The 20,385-nt window shown below is 35.9% G+C and overlaps 1 protein-coding gene and 1 pseudogene across 2 annotated transcripts in view; both read left to right on the forward strand.

Moving 5' to 3' along the window:
- LOC149005865 (TMV resistance protein N-like) overlaps positions 1-20,385 on the forward strand; it is a 56,957-nt gene that overhangs the window by 19,172 nt on the left and 17,400 nt on the right. The gene's annotated exons all lie outside the window — the stretch shown is intronic.
- On the forward strand, positions 14,134-18,979 carry LOC149005867 (TMV resistance protein N-like; annotated as a pseudogene). Its single transcript, XR_016169970.1, has 5 exons — positions 14,134-14,738; positions 15,147-16,265; positions 16,559-16,844; positions 16,936-17,870; positions 18,030-18,979. The product of XR_016169970.1 is annotated as a TMV resistance protein N-like (transcript).

The following is a 20,385-nucleotide window of genomic DNA, read 5'->3' on the forward strand; positions in this document are numbered from 1 at the left end:
TAATTATTTTAATTAATGGGGAATTGACAATTATAGATACTGGTGGCGGGATACTCCCCATTATCTCTCTCTCTCTCTCTCTCTCTCTCTCTTTTTTGTTTTGTAGGGAACGCTGCGTTTTGAAGAGGAGAGTCTTTCGCAGAAAAAGCATTATCGTTTGTGTGCTACTAGTAGTAGTAGTAAGAGTATAATTTTGGGCATTGCTTTTAGAGGTTGTGAGGATCAGGGTCACCAAACTAAAGGTTATAGCCTCTATAAGCATGGCATGTGGCTTGACGAGGGTGAACAACGTAAAGGCATTTTGTCGATTGAAGCTGAGATCCACCAGAAAGATAAAGCAATCGAGTGTTTGAATACGCTGGATTTTACAGGCGTTGAGCGTACTAGTAGAGGAAGAGATATGATCTGCTTTCTCCATTTCGAATGCTTTGACTGGTTTGGGATTCCTTTGCAAGGTAAAGATTCCATTGTGATTAAAGACGTGAATACGACATTCTTTGATGTTGAGGTGATATTTTGGGAGTTATTGGTTGAGGAGGAGGAGGAGGAGGAGGAGGAGGAGGAAGCAGCAGCTGGGCTTCAAAAGCCGCCTATTGATCCAGCCCGAACAGTAGCAGATTTCCTGAAATGTTTGGAATTCGATAACAACTCTGTTTCTGAAGAGATGTCAGGGCCGAGCAAGAGGCCTCGTCTCCTCCGTGCCAAAGATGATGAAGATGGCGATGAAGAGAGGTAATAAAACAAGGGATTTCCGGAGATGTATAGAATTTGGTAACTCTGTTTCTGAAGCTGTGATGGGGCCAGAGGAAGAGATGTCAAGGCCGAGAAATAACTTCGATGATGAACCATCACAGTTTCTTCTCTTTACCAAATTACCATGGGTGCTAATAATGGGAGTGTTTTTCAGTCGCAGAAAGACTGCAAGGCGCTGATAATTCTTGACGACCAGGAAGAAGAAGAAGCGGAAGCCGAAGCAGAAGCAGATGAGATGTCGATGGCAATGAAGAGACAAGTGGTTCTTCTTGACAAGGATCAAATCTTGTCAAATCAGCGCTTGGAATATCTGGTGATCAAATCTTGTTTGTTTGCCTAGGAGAGTAATCACACTTCTTTTTTTTTGTAATGCTGCAAGTCTTGAACACTGAGTAATTTTATAATTTTAATGACTTATTATTTAAATAATTAATTTGAATAAGGTCGATTAAGAGTTATTTTATTCGCATTTTCCATAACCCACTTCATATATGGTTCTCACATAACCTCATTGAACTCCGGCCCATTTTTATATTTTTTGCTTTGCATTTGCATTTGCATTTGCATTGCAGTTTAATTGCAGTGGTTTCATTTGCAATTCAAATTAGGGGCGTTTGAGTCATGGCTCATTAACAATGCCAAATTGCCGGACAGCACACAGGAGAAGTAAACAGAAAATGGCAACCTTTTGTCTTTTTCTCTAAAATTAGATAGATTTCAAGTCCAACTACAGAGTTTTAAGGGTTACTACATGAATGAGACAATTAAATACTTTTTTTCTTCTTTCAAAGTAAAGGAAATGAAAGAATGCTATCAAAATCTAAGAAGTTGTAACCCAAACCTGAATGGCTCACCTGGATTAGTGAGCTAGCCAGTGGTAGTACGTCAAAATCAGGTCATGACTTCCCTTACAGGCCAATGACTCCAACTATTCAAGCATCAGCAAAGTTCCTGTAACATAAAGGTATAGTCCATTTTTTTTTTAATTTTTCTATGAGAAGATTATAGTTGAATTGCCACCTTACCAATACTTTTGGAAGAGTTTGATTTCTGACTAATAAGAATTATACCCATACCGGTTAATATGAGAATGAATTATTGTCGCTTGAGGTGTTTTATGTTAAAGTGGTCCTCACGCCTGGATTTTCAAAAATATATCTAGTGTAATATTACTACTTTTGGGTATAATGCCATAGATATATAGTTGTTGCATTAGAAGTGAAAAGTATAAGCCTATTGGTCAAAAACTTTTAACAGTAAGATAACAACACATATTTGATTGAAATATCTATTCATGAAGTGCAGTTTTTAAGATATCAAATGTATGGGAAAACAATGCTCTCAGGCTGCGTGAGCACCTCTGCTTTAGCAATACAAACAATTGACAAAGCAATCTCATTGTAATAAGAGACTTCATGGATCAAGACAACACACTCAGAACCAAAATATATAAACTAAGACACAGTATGCATATATGGGTGGGTACCTGATGACTCAAAATATATAGCTAAACAAATCAAACCTTATTAAGCAGCCTAACTTGGATAACAAACTTCCATACCTCCTCTAATCTTATAAAGTACAAACAATCGAATTAATCTCAGCTTAATTGGTATGCATATTATTCCTAGATAAGTAATGCTGCTTAATTGCTGTGTTTCACCTCAAATTTGTCCAAAGCTTCATGTGGTTTTGCCACAGCAATATTCCTAATTAGAATATTAGTAATATATATCATATACTATAGGAAAAATAATATCACTACCAGATTACCTCATCTCGATCTATGGTGGTACTTGTTTATCCCATCTATCCTGGCGTTTATTCTAATTAATTGTGTGGGAGGATAGTCTTTTGTGTTTTTTTAGCTTATTGAGTGTTGTATGTTGTATCTTTGTGAGTGTGGTTGTGGTTTTTGTTTTGGTTTGGGGGTTGTTTTGTGAGTGTGATTTAGATGATATATGGTGATGTTTTTTTTTTTTTTTTTTTTTTTTTTTTTTTATAAAAAATGTTAGTAAATATATCATATACTAATTAAGATTGTAAATAAATATATAAATAGTCACTATAGCAAAGATGAAGCTAGATAGCCTAGGTCAAGCTTTAAAGTATAGATAGAGTATATTATCGGTCAAGTGATTTTAAGAGACGTAACATCTTTTACTGGCTAGTATATTCTAGTACAATCCAATAGAGAGATGTGTTGATATCTAGTGTGTCAATTGCAACCAATATGGATATATATAGGTTAGAATCATACCATATTTTATGGTATACTTAAACCTTGGCCCAGGTTTGTATCTTGTTTTCACTCATGAGTTTTGAATATGTGTTCGATGTTATTAAAAAAAAAAAAAAAAATGTGCCATAGGCAGCTACGCTTCCTTCGCTTCCCTACAAACACTTTCTATCTCCTGTGTCCTCATTGAATAGTGGCCCAATCCTAGATCCGGTGCTTGTTCAAACCTTTGCATGGTGAACGAAAAATTTCAAAGAAGATCTAAACCTAATTTTGAGCAGGATTTCTCAACAAAGATGATAACAAAAAGAAAAATCTAACCCTAGTCCTAAGCAGGGCTTCTCAATGTAAAAGGTAACAATTTTTTAATTTTTTTTTCATGATTTTAGGAGTTTTTGCATAAAGGCTTAAAAGACAAGTTTACCCTTAATTAATAGTATTCTGGGTATTAAATAAGAAAACCTGATGAATCATCAGTTAATAGGAATTAAAGAATTTGATAACCATCCGCAAATGGGCAAATGGGATATTTTCTCAAATGCATGCGAGGGTGTAAACATTATGTTAATCTATGTGTTATTGTAGTTACCATAGAAACTAAACTTTGTTAAAGTTGGGAAAGACTTAAGAGCCTTAGACCCCTTCCATATGGGGCCACCACGGCTTGTAAGCTATCTAGTCTTTAAGGAAAAAGCCAAAAGCCAATTTGGTTCAAATTACTCAAGCACACCTATTTTTTTGTTCTTTTCTCTTTTTTCAACGACAACGTTATCCGATTACGTGGTTTGCATATAAAATAATATATGATTATGCGGTTTTTACATCTTGATTGAAGGCTTTCCGTGTCATTCGTCAATTGAAAAATTGTATTGGTCTAGTTTTTTGGGAGTGAACTTGAATGTGCAACACCTACAGTCAACGGTCGACTGAGATTTTTATCTTGACCCGTCTATTTTACATGTGGTGAAAATTGAAATAGACAAAATCTCGACCGTAGACAGCATAATATTGTGCATTAAATTTACAGCATTGAAGTTGAACTCAGTCTTTTAACCTTGGGTAATTTTCATCTGGACCCCTGAGGTTTGGTCTATGTCATTTTTAGTCCAAAAACACTGAAACTTTGCATCTACCTCCCCTGTACTATAGAAAAAGTCAATTTAAGGACAAATTATCACTTTCATGACAAATTTACCCCTTTTTTTTTTATTTAAACAAAAAACATAGGAAATCAAAATGAAAAAAAAAAAAAGAAAGTTAATATTCATTTGTGATTCTCAAAATCCTGTTCTTCAGAACTATAGCGAAACACCACAACTGCTCTAAGAACATCAAACACATGAATGTTTCTTCATTCAACTCATTTAACTTTGAATCCCTAGCTTAAACTCTCTTGCTTCACGGGGCTACTTTGGAAAACTCTGGTAAGTGGAAACAAGATTCAAGAATTTGAAAAAAGTAAATTTTCATTAAGTGACGAGAAATCTGAAGAGAAATAAAATGGGAAAAAACCCTAGGAAAAAATATAATCTCCTTATTTCAACCTTCAAAAAGTATAGCTTTATCTCAGATGTTAGAGAACGTGCAACGTCAAGCATGGGCTTGGTGTTTTTGCAAAGACAACTTCTTAAAGATATATTCAAAATAGAAATTGACATATCTAATAATTGTGATAGAGGAAGAAAAATCATAGAAGAAAGACTTCGTAAAGAAAAAGTTCTTATAGTTCTTGATGATGTTGATAACGTGGAACAGGTGGGTTCTTTGGTTGGTCAAGCCAATTGGCTTGGTCAAGGAAGTAGGATTATAATAACAACTAGAGATGAGGATGTTTTGAATAATGCTAAAATATATAGGCCTGAAGTTTTAAATCATGACCAATCTCTTTAGCTCTTTAGTATGCATGCCTTTGGAGAAAAGCTACTTCCGAACAATTATATGCAATTTTCAAATAACATGGCAAGCTATTTGGGAGGATTACCTCTAACTCTACAGGTGCTTGGGTCATTGCTATCAAGCACAACAAGCATAGAAGAGTGGGAAAGTACATTACAACGTTTGAAAGAAATTCCTCCAAAAGAAGTCCAGCAAAGGTTGAGGATAAGCTATGATACGCTAGAAGAGGATTATCAATAAATTTTTCTTGATTTTGCATGCTTTTTTATTGGATGGGGAAAAGAAGAAGTAATTTCCCTATGGGAAGCATGTGGATATCATCCAAGGTGTGCATTACTCATATTAGTTAAACGATCTCTCATTGAATTTGAAGTAGGAGGTTTTAACATCGAAGGTGCATATGTGATCTTGAAGATGCATGATCAACTCCGAGATATGGGAAGAGGGATTGTTCTGGGAGAAAATCACAAAGACCCAAGCAAGCGTAGTAGATTGTGGTCTCATGATGATATCTTGCAAGTATTAGAAAGTAACAAGGTAATACTGAAGCAGTCGCTTCTTCTTCTTATTATTATTTTTTTCTTTTTTTCCCCCCTATTTTTGTTGTTGTTGTTGTTGTTGTTGTTGTTGTTATTGTTTATGCCCATGCCATGAGTAACACCATATTTTAAAATCCACATCCGGATATTGTTTCGGTTCGGCTCCACTAGTATCCACCGGTTTCTATTTTCCTGGATTATTTATCTATTATAGGGAATTAACAGGTTAAAAGGCATGATCCGTCCTTATGCATCCTTTAAAAGGCCAATTATATATTTATTTATTTGCTGGTATCCACCAATTTCTATTTACTTGGACGAATTTTCTATTGTAGGGAACTAACATGGTAAAGGGCATGGTCTTTCCTAATGGCTTCTCAGATGTTTATTTACATCAACATCACTTTAAGATGATGCCAAATCTGAAATTTCTCCATATTGCTTGGGAAAGTGTCAATGGAAACTTTTTAAGCCTTCCTAGGATGTTGCGATGGTTCAGTTGGGAAGCATGTCTCTGGGAAGTTATACCTACCACTTTTTATCACAAGGGTCTAGTTCATCTCGGGCTATTTTGAAGCTTAATTAGACAAGCTTGGAATACTGAACCTCGAGATGAAAATAAGGTGAAACATTGGACTTTTTCCTTTTTCCTTTTTTGATTATTATGTTTTATTAATAATAAGGTATATGTTTTCTTTTTGCATGACAGCAGTTCCAAAAGTTGAAAGTTCTCAATCTTCCTTCTTGTCATAATCTATCTGAGTCTCCAAACTTTTCATGGTTTCCTTATTTGGAGCAATTGGATCTCACAAATTGTGAGAAATTGAAAATTTTGGATGAATCCATTGCGCAATTGAGTCAGCTCAAAAGTCTTAATGTTGAACGGTGTTTCCATATCATGGAGTTGCCTAATTCCATAGGTAATTTGAAGTCTCTAGTCAAGCTTAACTTATCGGAAACAAGAATAGAAGAGCTTCCACATTCGATTGGTAATTTGAAGTCTTTAGTCAACCTTAACTTGTCAAAAACAAGAATAAAAGAGCTTCCACATTCCATTGGTAATCTGAAGTCTCTAGTCAAGCTTGACTTGTCAGAAACAAAAATAGAAGAGCTTCCAGACAATTTGTGTAAGCTAAGCTTTCAAACCTCAATCTCTTTCGTTGTTATGCACTCAAGAAGTTGCCTGATTCCACTGGTGATCTAAAAAATTTGGTTGAGCTCAATTTGTGTAGTGCTATTTTTAGACTTCGAGGAGGAACCGAAGAAATTCTGACAGGTGTCGGACTTCTGGAGAATCTTAAGGTATTAGATGCTTCATGTTGGACTAAACTAGTGAAGCTACCAAAATCGATGAGGAGAATGAGGTGTTTGCATACCCTTAATTTGGATTACACCAATATTTCAGAATTGCATGATGATTTTTCAATGCTCTCAAATTTAGAGTTGTTGAAAATGAGGTGGAATTTGAAATCTTTCCCAAGGGATCTGATCCACTTGAAGAAGTTGAGGATATTATGGCTTAAATATTACCAGCTGTTGGAAGAGCTCCCAGAAATTTCCTCAAGTTTAATTGAACTTCAGTGTCACAGTTGCAATTCATTGGAACGAATATTCGACATGTCAAGGCTGAAAAATTTGAAGGAGTTACAAATTTATCATTGTGAAAAGTTGAAGGAGATTCAAGGCCTTGAGGGTGCAGAATCCTTGGAACGTTTTGAGGTCTGCCATAACTGTCCTAACATGACGGATGGAAAGAGGAATGTATATGGGCAGGTAGGTAATTATAAAAGTCTCGTCATCTTTTTTTTACGTGTCAATTTAATTATTTTAATACCACCGGGGGTGGTGGTCTAGTGGTCCCAAGCTCACTCCCAAGTGGTTTGGTAAACCTCATGTCCCAGGTTCGAATCCCCTCTGGTTTCTTGCATTGGACAGTTGTGTGCTCTTTGGCCTGGGCATGAGTGCTACCGGCTTCTGTGGACTATACTAGGCCTCCGGTGGGGCTCCGTTGACGGGGCCAATGCTTGCATAGGTCGCACTCGATAAAAAGTCCGAACATTGCGTAGCGGGGGGCGCTAGATCACCGCTACTGCATCCCCTCTTTTTCGTTTACCAAAAAAAAAAAAAAAATTAATTATTTTAATTAATGGGGAACTGACTATTATAGTTATTGGGCGGGATACTCCCGTTATCTCTCTCTCTCTCAAGGGAACACTACGTTTTGAAGAGGAGAGTCGTGGGCAGAAAAAGCATTATTGCTTGTGTACTGCTAGTAGTATTAGTAAGGTATAATTTTGTGCATTGTTTTCAGACGCAATGAGGATTACACTAGGCTTAAAGAGGGTGACCTAACAGAAGGCTGTTTTATTATTAACGCTATGATCCACCAGAAAGATAAAGCAATCGAGTGTTCGCATAGGCTGCGTTTTAAGGGCGTTGAGTATACTAGAGGAAGAGATACAACCTGGCTTCACCATTTCAAAGGCTTTGACTGGTTTGAGATTCCTTTGCAAGGTAAAGATTCCATTGTGATTAACTCCCGTATCAGCTTCAATTTTAAAGTGATATTTTGCGAGTTATTGGTTGAGGAGGACGGGGAACCTGGCCTTCAAAAGCCTATTGATCCAGCCCGAAGAGTAGCATATTTTTTCATTTGGGACTCTGTTTATGAACCTTTGGTGGGGGCAGAGGAAGAGATGTCAAAGGCCGAGAAATAACCAGAAAACCACGGCTGTTACTCAGGAAGAAGAAGAAGAAGCAGATGAGGTGTCGATGGCAATGGAGAGACAAGCGTTTCTTCTTGACAGGGATGATGATGAGGCAGCTGGTGTTGACTCGGGACCCAGACAGCATCATAATTCACCCACTACTTTCTTAAAATTTTTGTCTTCCATTTACGTTGCTTTTTTCACGTTGTATCGATAATTGATAATTGATACTTGATAGCTAGTGGGGTGGAGGATCCAGTGATGCTTCAAACCCCCCCCCCCCCCCCCAATTAAGATCTTTGAAATAGAATTTGTTTCATTGATGAAAAATCGAATTTCTTAAAAACTGCACTTCATGAGTATTTCGATCATAATGTGTTGTTATCTTACTGTAAAAGTTTTTGAACAACAGCCCTAATACTTTTCACTTCTAAGATGCACCAGATATCTGCGTTTAGCTGCCTATGGAAAAGACTTATTAGCCCGTTCCATGTGAAACCACGGACGGTTTGTTAATGAATAAGCAAGATTGAAATCTTTTTATTCATCTGACTTGGCCATGACTCTTTTTAACACAAACGTAATCGAGTTTACCCTAAATTATATAAAACAGGTTATTACTAGGAAAAAAAAATATATATAATTTTTATAATATTATATATGACCTGGTCGTTCCACCTCCCTTCTATGTAAAGGTGATATATATAGTGAGTTCGTTCATCCTTATTGTCAACTTATTGTTTTCGAATCAACAAAATACTCAATGGTTTTCTGTTCTTCTTCCACCACAACTGGATTTTCAACCTATGAAGTGTTCTTAGTTTTAGGGGTGAAGATACTCGCAATACACTCATTAGTTTACTTCACAAAACTCTAAAAAACACCTGAATCAATGTTTTCTTTCGATAGTAAAAGTTTATAGACTAGAGAATCCATTGGCGGAAAGCTATTGCAGGTACAAATTATTGATCTTTGTTTTCTTTGAACCTTATGCGGATAGCAAATGGTGCTTGATGGAGCTTGCTAAGATTGTTAAATGCCGAAATTCCATTGGTCAATTGGTTTTGCCTATATTCTTTAAAGTTGACAAATCAAATGTTTGGAAACAGAATGAATGAAGTTTTGCAAAAGAATTTAAGGATCATCAAGACTGCCGTTGCATCGAATTGACCGTCTCGAGTGAGCTTTGCCAAAATGCAAAATCCATGGATTACAAGAACTTTGTGTACATTAAATATCTGCTTCGCCATGAAAAGAAGCAGCTCGATCAACTTAAGAACCCTGCAACTGTTGGATTATCTTCTGTTAAAGATCACACCCTATTCTCAATCCAAACAGTAAAGCCTAAGCTCTGTTAAGTTCAATAACTCAATATTTTGCCTATGTTAATTTCCCGAACATAGGAGGCAAAACTGATGGATGCAGTTATAATCTTAAACTAACCGCTGAGAATCTATAATAGACATTTCAGCTTGATATTTTGTTTAATCATTTCAAGGCAAATGGTCATATTAAAAATACACACACATCTACAATCACTCAATTTTTTGCCTATGCTAATTTTTTTCAATAGCATGCTTTTTGTTTTCTCTAATATAATTTATCTAACGTATAATTTAATATTCAAAAACACACAATTTAATTAAAATAAATATATTATTTCTTGGGAGTGATTTTTGACTATTTAAAGATGTCTAGCATGCTTCTTCATCAATCCAGTTGAAAGTGAGACAGCAAAAGAAAAAGGAATGGGGGGGGGGGGGGGGGAATTCAAATGAAGTTTCAAACCTTGTTTTAATTGGATCGACATCTCAAACCGTTTGAATTGAATATTGCTCAGTAAGCATAGTTTTGTAACATTCAAATTGAAATGATCCAAAAAATCAAACCTAAATAGAAGAATTATTTATTTTAAAATATCAAGGAGAGAGGACAGAGGAATCCCAATAACAGTACAACAGCCACACAGGCATGATCCTCATGAGGGGGGCTGCTCCTGGTTTAGTCTCTCCTGATGTACACATTGGATTTCAGGGACTTGGTTGTCAACAGCTGAGAATTGACACAATATTTGAAATTTATATTCCAATCCAACCTAAGAGACTGGTGCCGATTCAATGTGAAATGAACCGAGGCAATCCGGATGAAATGAGCCAAATAACCCACGCATAAACGGACAGATTAGCCCCCTCACAGGATTAGTGTATGATATTGTTTCAAAATGCATGGGAAGGATGTAGACATTATATTAATCTATCTAATATTGTAGCTGTAAGTACCATTGAAATTAAACTATTTTTTAAGTTGGGAAAAACTATATCACTTCTACTGGGGTGGTTTAACCTTTGGAGAAAAAGCCAATTATATGCAACCTTCAATTGACATAGCAAGCTATTCAGGAGGATTACCTCTTACTCTGGCTGTGCTTGGGTCTTTGCAATCAAACACGACAAGCATAGAAGAGTGGGAAAGTACATTACAACATTTGAAAGAAATTCCTCCAAAAGAAGTCCAACAAAAATTGAAGATAAGCTATGATAAGCTAGAAGAGGATTATCAAGAAATTTTTCATGATGCTGCATGTTTTTTTATTGAATGGGAAAAAGAAGTAGTAATTTATGTATGGGAAGCATGTGGATATCATCCAAGGTGTGCAATACGCATATTAACTAAAAGATCTCTCATCAGATTTGAAGATGAAGATGGAGTAGATGAATGTCTGAAGATGCATGATCATGTTTGTGATATTGGAAGAGGCATTGTCCTAGGAGAAAATCGCACAGATCCAAGTAATCGCAGTAGACTATGGTCTCACAGTGATATCTTGCAAGTATTAGAAAATAACAAGGTAATACTGAAGCATTTGCCTTTTTTTTTTTGTTTATGCTCATGCCATGAATAATATTATATTTTAAATTTCAAATTGGATGTTATATTTTAGTTTCACATCTAGATGTTGTTTTGATTCGACTCCACTAATATCCACCAATTTCTATTTTCTTGGATTATTCATCTATTATAGGGAATTAACATGTTAAAAGGCATGATCCTTCCAATGCATCCTTCTAATGGCCAATTATTTATCTACTTATTTATGTAAATGATAAGTCTCTTCAAATTCAAATCCACCATAACTAACTCTATTCTTGATTGATCTTATCTCCATCCGATCAAGAAGAGTTTTGAGTTATAGTTAAAATACCAACAAGTTGTAGAGTTTGATTGTAAACAAGTTGTAGTTCAAACTCAAATATTTGAATTCATTGATGCTTGAAAGCTATATTTTGTCTCTGATTTAGACAATATGCCAAAGCAGATCACTCGCTTTGTGAAATTTTCTGATCACATTTGAAACTAGATTTTGCTTAAATAATTATGTTTAATTACAAAATAAATTATACTATTATTATTTCATAAAAATTGCAAGTATTCTAGGAAAGGAATATATTTTTTTAGTAAATATATGGTAATATCATGATGAACAAAGTTTAGATTGACTGTGATTTAGTGGCAACAGTGATCTCAATACAAATCCAAAGAATTCCATGGTAGACAATGGAAAGCCCTATAGTCTTACTTAAAGATTATCACATGGAAAATAGTGCATTGGTTTAGGAACAAATGTATTGGCAAATTTGTCAGCAAACTTAGTGACTAAACGACAAGTAGGTTCTCCGAGATTGGATTTTTTGAGATGAAAATCCTTGAAATGGGCATAGATGAAGCTGGATGTATAACCAAGGTCAAGGTTAAAAGTATCAGTATCGAATATCGTATCGGTCAAATGATTATAAGAGAAGCATCATCTTGTGTTGTACTGGCTAGTATATTATAGTGCAATCCAATAGAAAGATGTATCGATATCTATTGTATCGATTACAACCAATATGGATATATATTGGTCAATATCATACCGTATTGTGGGATACTTAAAAACCTTGGCCCAGGTGGGTTTTTCTGTTTTCGGTAAGAGGGGGGGGAGGGATGTTGTGCTATAGGCAGCTATGCTTCCCTTGCTTCCCTACAAACCATTTTTATCTCTTGTGGCCTCATTGAAAGGTGGCCCAATCCTAGATCAGGTGCTCCTTCAAACCTTTGCTTGGTGAACGAAAAATCTCAAAAGAAGGAAAATCTAAACCTAGTTTTGAGCAGGATTTCTCAATAAAGATTATAACAACAAAGAAAATCTAACCCTATTCCTAAGCAGGGCTTCCCAAGAAAGAAGGCAAGAATTTAATTTTATTTTTATTTTTTTCTCATGATTTAAGAGTTTTTGGATAAAGGCTTACAAAACAACTTTACCCTTAATCAATGGCATTTTGGGTATTGAGACAACCTGATGGAGTATCAGTTAATAGGAATTAAGTAATTTGATAATCCATCCACAAATGGGATTAGTAATCGAAATACATGTGAGGACGTAAACATTATATTAATCTATCTATTATTGTAGGCACCGTAGTAACCATGGAAGGTAATTTCGGCGAATTTCGGCGAAATATCGCCGAAATTCGCTGATGTCGGTACTCAGCGAACCGAAAGTGTGGGGCGAAACGAGATTGGCCGGATATCGCCGATTTCTCGGCGATATCTCGGCTTTTCTCGCCGAATTGGCGAGATCCGGCCGATTTCTCGAACATTCGGTCCCTCTGCTTCTCCCTGGTTGCGGTGTTCGTCATTTTCTAATGGAAAACCAGAGAATCCAGCCCCATTAACAGAAGAAATAAACCCTAAAAATTCCCAAAATCTCAAACCCTAACCTTAAAAACCCAATCTTGAATGAAATCCCTACATTTGAAGGGAAGAAATGCAAAAAAAAACAAGAGAATCGAACAAGGAATTGACAGTGTTGGCGATGGTTTGTGATTTTTCTCCTCGCTTTCGAACTCGTTACTCGTTTGTTCTTATTTCTTCTTGTAAGCTCCAGGTGTTGTCGTCGTCGGAGAAGGAACATAGAATTTCAGGGAAGAAGAGAAGCCTAAAAACGATCTACCTCCATCAGCAACTAATCGTCTGAAACCTCCATCTGCAACGAACACCGCTCCACTCCATCGCTTCACCTCCATGACTGCATCTGCAAAGATGAAGTTCACGGTTCTCGAAACCTAAAGTGATTTGGGCAGTTTTGAGTTTTATAATTTATTATCCCAATTCCCAAATTCCCACTCAGTTTTGATTTTTATATTATCCCACGATTCCCACTTTCCCATTCTCCTCAGTTTTGATTTTTATATTATCCCACGATTCCCACTTTCCCATTCTCCCAAGCAATGTGATGTCACTATGTCAGGTCACATGTGATTGTTTTTTTTTGTTTTTTTTTATTTTCAATTGTGCAGGCGTGCAGCTCCCATATCCGCGCCAGCGAAAATTATAATTTTTCGCCGAAGTTTCGGCGAAACTTCGCCGGTTCGCTAGGTTCGCTGGCTGGCGAACCGGCGAATTTTTCCGAAACTTCGTTCCTTGGTAGTAACCACGGCTTGTATTGTCGTTAAGGAAAAAACCAAAAGGCAATTTGAATGGCATATCAGCGAATGAAACCTCTACAATTAATGTGCAGTGCAAACGCAAAGCGTAAAAATATAAAAATAGGGCTTTTAATGAGTCCATGTGAGAACTTTTTTATTTTTCATCGAAAACCATATCCGATTACGCGGTCTTCATATAAATTAATATATGATCATTACGCCTGATTCTTAATGAATGCTTTTAAAATTCAATTGGGTTATGGGAAATGCGAATAAATTAACTTCTAATCGAGCATACCCAAATTAATTATTTTAAACACGTCATTAACATTAGGAAATTACAAAGTCTTCAAGACTTACAGCATCTGAGTCCCAAAGGAATTGTGAAAATCTGAATTTGGTATTAAAAACAAGATGTATGATTACTCCACAAGGCAAAACAAACAAGAATTGGTGACCAGATATCCCATCCGCTGTGTATTATATATAAAGCAGGTCAAAGAATTGAGGTCACATCTGATTTGAAAATTTCAAGCCTGAAAGTCAGTCGTTGCACCTCCCTTGTATGTAAGGTGATCTTGTGAGTTCATCCCCGGAGAGCTCTGTGGTGTTAACATCTTGTTTGTGAACCAACAAAATACTTCATGGCTTCATCTTCTTCTTTTTCTTCCACCACATCTGGATCTTCAACCTATGAAGTTTTCCTCAATTTTAGAGGTGATGATGTTCGCAATAACTTCATTAGTTTTCTTCACAAAGTTCTAAAAGATAGTGGAGTCAATGTCTTTATCGACAGTGAAAGTTTATGGACTGGAGAATCCATTGGCAAAACGCTACTTGCAGCAATCCAAGGGTCCAAAATCTCTATCCCTGTCTTCTCTGAACATTATGCAGACAGCAAATGGTGCTTGATGGAGCTTGCTGAGATTGTTATATGCCAGAAATCCATTGGTCAATTGGTCTTGCCTATTTTCTTTAATGTTGATCCATCAAATGTTCGGAATCAGAAGGAAGGAAGCTTTGCAAAAGCATTTGAGGATCATGAAAATAATTTCAAGACAGATATCGTAAAAGGCTGGAGGGATGCTTTGAAAGAGGTAGGAGGTTTGAAAGGAGAAGTTGTTGAAGATACTACGTAAGTCTTCTAAATTTTATCACGTCTTAAACTTGACGTTTTACATGTTTATTTGATCATTCGTCCAAAAAAATTCTGGTGCAGTATCCGTTACTGACCATATATTAGAGGCTTCCTTTGGAGAATTAAAACGGTTCATGACTTTTCAAGAATTAAACCCATCTTCAACTTATCATTCAAATCGTCCATATAATGTTTCAAGCCCGAGATTTGTTTGATTGAATGTGGAGTTTTCAATTTTCTTCTTATGATTGCATCACTTAGTAACTGAGGTTGTGCTGCATTTTTTTTTTTTATTGCTTTCCAAACCATTGGAAACATTAAATTTCTTTTGCCTAAAAAAGTATAAATTTAATAGTTGCTACTTATTGTTATTGTGTTTTTGTTTTTTGTATATGAAATTTGCAGGGATCAAGCAGAGCTAATTGAATCGGTTGTCGAAAGGGTTATGGGTGAATTGAGCAGCAAAACCCACTTGGCTGAATCAAAATACTTGATAGGAATAAAATCTCACAGAAAAAAACTATTGTCTTTGTTAGATCTTAATTCTGACAATGTTCAGTTTGTGGGAATTTCGGGTATTGGTGGTATTGGAAAGACAACTATTGCCAAGAATGTGTACAACCACATTATTTCAAACTTTGAAAGGGATAGCTTTATCTCAGATGTTAGAGAACATACAACTCAAAGCACAGGCCTAGTGTCTTTGCAGAAACGGCTTCTTAAAGACATCCTCAAAAGAGACATTGACATACCTAATCATCATAGAGGAAAAACATTGATAGAACAAAGACTCCATAAGAAAAAAGTTCTTATAGTTCTTGATGATGTAGATAGCGCAGAACAAGTGGATTCTTTGGTAGGTCAAACCAAATGGCTTGGTCAAGGAAGCAGGGTTATAATAACAACCAGAGATGAGGATATTTTGAATAAGGCTGAAGTAAATGAAAATAAAATATACAGGCCTGAAGGGTTAGATCATGACCAATCTCTTCAACTCTTTAGTTTGCATGCCTTTAAAAAAAGCTACCCCCAGACAATTATATGCAACCTTCAATTGACATAGCAAGCTATTCAGGAGGATTACCTCTTACTCTGGCGGTGCTTGGGTCTTTGCTATCAAACACGACAAGCATAGAAGAGTGGGAAAGTACATTACAACGTTTGAAAGAAATTCCTCCAAAAGAAGTCCAGCAAAAGTTGAGGATAAGCTATGATAAGCTAGAAGAGGATTATCAAGAAATTTTTCGTGATGCTGCATGTTTTTTTATTGGATGGGAAAAAGAAGTAGTAATTTCTGTATGGGAAGCATGTGGATATTATCCAAGGTGTGCAATACGCATATTAACTAAAAGATCTCTCATCAGATTTGAAGATGAAGATGGAGTTGGTGAATGTTTGAAGATGCATGATCAAGTTCGTGATATGGGAAGAGGCATTGTCCTAGGAGAAAATCACACAGATCCAAGTAAGCGCAGTAGACTATGGTCTCGCAGTGATATCTTGCAAGTATTAGAAAATAACAAGGTAATACTGAAGCATTTACTTTTTTGTTTATGCTTATGCCATGAATAATATTATATTTTAAATTTCAAATTGGATGTTATATTTTAACTTCACATCTATATGTTGTTTTGGTTCGACTCCACGAGTATCCACCAATTTCTATTTTCTTAGATTATTCATCTATTATAGGGAATTAACATGTTAAAAGGCTTGATCCTTCCTTGTGCATCCTTCTAACCGCCAATTATTTATCTATTTATTTATTTTCTTGTATCCATTAATTTCTATTTACTTGGACAAATTTTCTATTGTAGGGAACTAACATGGTAAAAAGCATGGTCCTTCCTGATGACTTGTCAGATGTTTATTTACATCAACATCACTTTGAGATGATGCCAAATCTGAAATTTCTCCATATTGCTTCGGAAAGTGTCAATGGAAACTTTTTAAGCCTTCCTGGGACGTTGCGATGGTTCAGTTGGGAAGAATGTCCGTGGGAAATTATACCTAACACTTTTTATCACAAGGGTCTAGTTCATCTCAAACTATGGGGAAGCAGGATCATACAAGCCTTTAATACTGAACCGCGAGATGAAACTAAGGTGAAACATTGGACTTGGACTTCTCTTTTTCCTTATTTGATTGATTATTTTGTTTTACTAATAAGGTATACGTTTTCTTTTTGCATGACAACGGTTCCAAAAGTTGAAAGTTCTCAATCTTAGCCATTGTTGGGATCTGTCCGAGTGTCCAAACTTTTCATGGTTTCCTCATTTGGAGCAATTGGATCTCCTAGGGTGTGAGGAGTTGAAAATTTTACATGAATCCATTGGGCAATTGAGTCAGCTCAAAAGTCTAAATCTTGCAGGGTGTCACCAAATCATGGAGTTGCCTAATTCCATTGGTAATCTAAAATCTCTAGCCAAGCTTGACTTGTCAGAAACAGGAATAAGAGAGCTTCCTAACAATTTGTGTAAGCTGAGCTCTCTGAAGAAACTTGACCTCAGTAATTGCATTTCACTCAACAAATTGCCCAACTTCAATGTTGATCTAAAGAATTTGGTTGAGCTCTATTTGTGTAATTATATGTATAAGCATCAAGATGATGAAGGAATTCAAGAAGTTCCTGACAATGTTGGACTTCTGGAGAATCTTGAGGTCTTAAGTACTTTCGGTTGGCGTTCACTATTGAAGCTACCAAGATCAATGGGGAGAATGAGATGTTTGCATACCCTTAATCTGCGGGGCACCAATCTTTCGGAATTGCCTAATGATTTTTCAATGCTCTCAAATTTAGAGGTGTTGGTAATGTCTTGCAATATGAAATCTTTACCAAGAGATCTGATACACTTGAATAAGTTGAGGATATTAATGCTTGAAGATTGCACGCTGTTGGAAGAGCTCCCAGAGGTTTCATCAAGTGTAGTCGAACTCCATTGTCTTGATTGCAGTTCATTGAAACGAATATGCAACATGTCAAGGCTGAAATATTTGAAGGTGTTAATGCTTCGGGATTGTAAAAAGCTGGAGGAGATTCAAGGCCTTGAGGGTATAGAATCCTTGGAACATCTTCAGGTCATTAATTGTCCTAACATGACAGAAAGAAAGAGGAATGTATATGGGCAGGTAGGTAATTATATACGTCTTGTCATCTTTACTTATCAATTTAATTATTCTAAATAATGGGGAACTATTTTATATTGGGCGGGATACTCCCATTTATTTGATTTGTGTTTCTTTTCCTACCCCCCTTAATTCTCTCTCTCTCTCTATTTTGTTTTGTAGGGAACGAGTTTGAAAGAGGATCTTTGGCAGGAAAAGCAATATGACTTGTGTGCTAGTAGCAAGAGTATAATTTTGTGCATTGTTTTAAGAGGTACGAGGCTTAAAACAAAAAAATGGGTCAGCCTAAAAAAAGGCTATCTTGACATTGAAGCTTCGATCCACCAGAAAGAAAAAGTAATCAAGTGTCATAATACGGTGAATTTCAATACCTTTGAGCGTACAAGTAGACGAGATACAATCTGCATTCACCATTTCAAAGGCTTTGACTGGTTTGGGATTCCTTTACAAGGTAAAGATTCCATTGTGATTAGAGTCAGGAAACTCCACGTTGATGACTTGATATTTTGGGAGTTATTGTTTGAGGACAGGGAACCTGGCCTTCGAAAGCCAACTGATCTAGCCCCAGTGGTAGCAGATTTCTTCAGTTGGTACCAGTATGGATCAACCCAGGAAGAAGAAGAAGAAGATGAAGAAGAAGATGATGAAGAAGAAGAAGATGAAGAAGATGATGAAGAAGAAGAAGATGAAGAAGATGATGATGAAGAAGAAGATGATGATGATGGTGATGAGGTAGAAGAAGAAGAAGAAGAAGAAGATGATGATGATGATGATGATGGTGATGATGAAGAAGAAGAAGAAGATGGCAAAGAAATGTCAAGGCCGAGCAAGAGGACTCGCCTCCATGCCCTCAGCGATGATGATGCAGCTGGTATTGACTCAGGAACTAGACAGCATCATAATTCAACCAGTAGTTTCTTAGAATTAATTTGTTTTCCCTTTAGATTGCTTTTTTCACCTTGCTTTGATACTTGATAGGTAGGGTGGAGGATTTAGGCGATGTGATGCTTCAAAAATCCCCCATTAGCATCTTGTTTGAAATTGAAATAAAATTTGTTTCATTTGTCAAAGAGCATAGGAGAGATTACATGTTTATTTGATCGTCCGTCTACACATTCTGGTGTGACATACTAACCATGTAGGGTATAATTTTGTGCATTGTTTTAAGAGGCATGTGGCTTAAAGCAAAAAAAGGCCCAGCCTAAAAAAAGACTATTTTGAGATTGAGGCTACGATCCACCAGAAAGATAAACCAATCAAATGTCATAATACGGTGAATTTTGATACCTTTGAGCATACACTTAGATATTTTGGGAGTTATTGTTTGAGGACAGGAACCTGGCCTTTAAAAGCCTATATTGATCAAGCTCTAATGGTAGCAAATTTGAATTGGAACGACTGTTGAAACCCATGAACAATGATGTTATACAAATTTAAAGAGGTATGAATTTGGCAGGAGAAAACCTCAAACCAAAATGAAAAAAGAAATTGAAAAAGGATTAGTTAGATAAAGAGATACCACGGCTGAAGATCTTCTTCAGAGCCTAAAATAGGATATCAACTTAACTCCTAACTAGACACATTGGAGGTCTATAGCCAACACCAATAACTGAAACATCAATATTTAGCTGAGGATAGGGATGCAAATGAGTCGAATTCAGCTCGGATATGGTAATATCTAATTTTGAATCTAATTATTAAACACGTTGTCCAAATTCAAATTTCTAAATTTATAACAGAATTCGAATTTATTTAGTTCATCGGATTTTGGATAATATCCAATCCGAATTGAAAGTAGTCCAATTGATAAAAATATTCAAATCCAAATGGGTTTTAAGCTCATTCTTGATTGTTGGGCCTAATTAATGTAATGATGTATTGATAGTTTAATGTAATTAGTCACTATTAATGAATATTAATGAAGACATGATGTATTCCTAAAATGAAACTTTAATCAAATACGGATAGTATCATCAAATATTTAATCGAATTGGGTAGTATCTAGCTTAAAATTGGCATATCTGAATTCAAATTTAATTATTTAACAGCCATACGAATTCGAATCCGAAAAAATCAAATTTGAATGCTCTTAAACAGATACATATACAAATACATATCGAATTCATATTTTAACCATCCATTTACATCCACACTGAGGCTGTTTCATCTCATACTTGGGGAGTCAAATATTTTTCAATTTTTATTTTTGTGCACCAGCATTAAGCAAGAAAACTGGCTATGGGAGCGCACTACATCAAAAGGAATCATTAGAACCGGTTGGGTCCTTAATTAAGGTGCATTATTCAATAAAAATTTGTGTTCGTGCTTTGTTATAAAAAAAATTGTGTTTGGTTGGGTTTTTTTTTTTTTTATTTTTTATTTTTTTCTTATATAAAATACTTGTAGACTGAAGCCCTCGCCTGTTATTTTACCATTAGAGGGAATTTTGATTTTTAAAACTATTTGATTCTTATTCCCATATAAAATTTGAATTTTTTTTTTTTAAAGAGAGATGGCT

This window comes from Hakea prostrata, chromosome 9, assembly GCF_041222555.1.
Source record: "Hakea prostrata isolate BN-2017 chromosome 9, UWA_Hpros_2, whole genome shotgun sequence".
In the NCBI taxonomy this organism is placed as follows: domain Eukaryota; kingdom Viridiplantae; phylum Streptophyta; class Magnoliopsida; order Proteales; family Proteaceae; genus Hakea; species Hakea prostrata.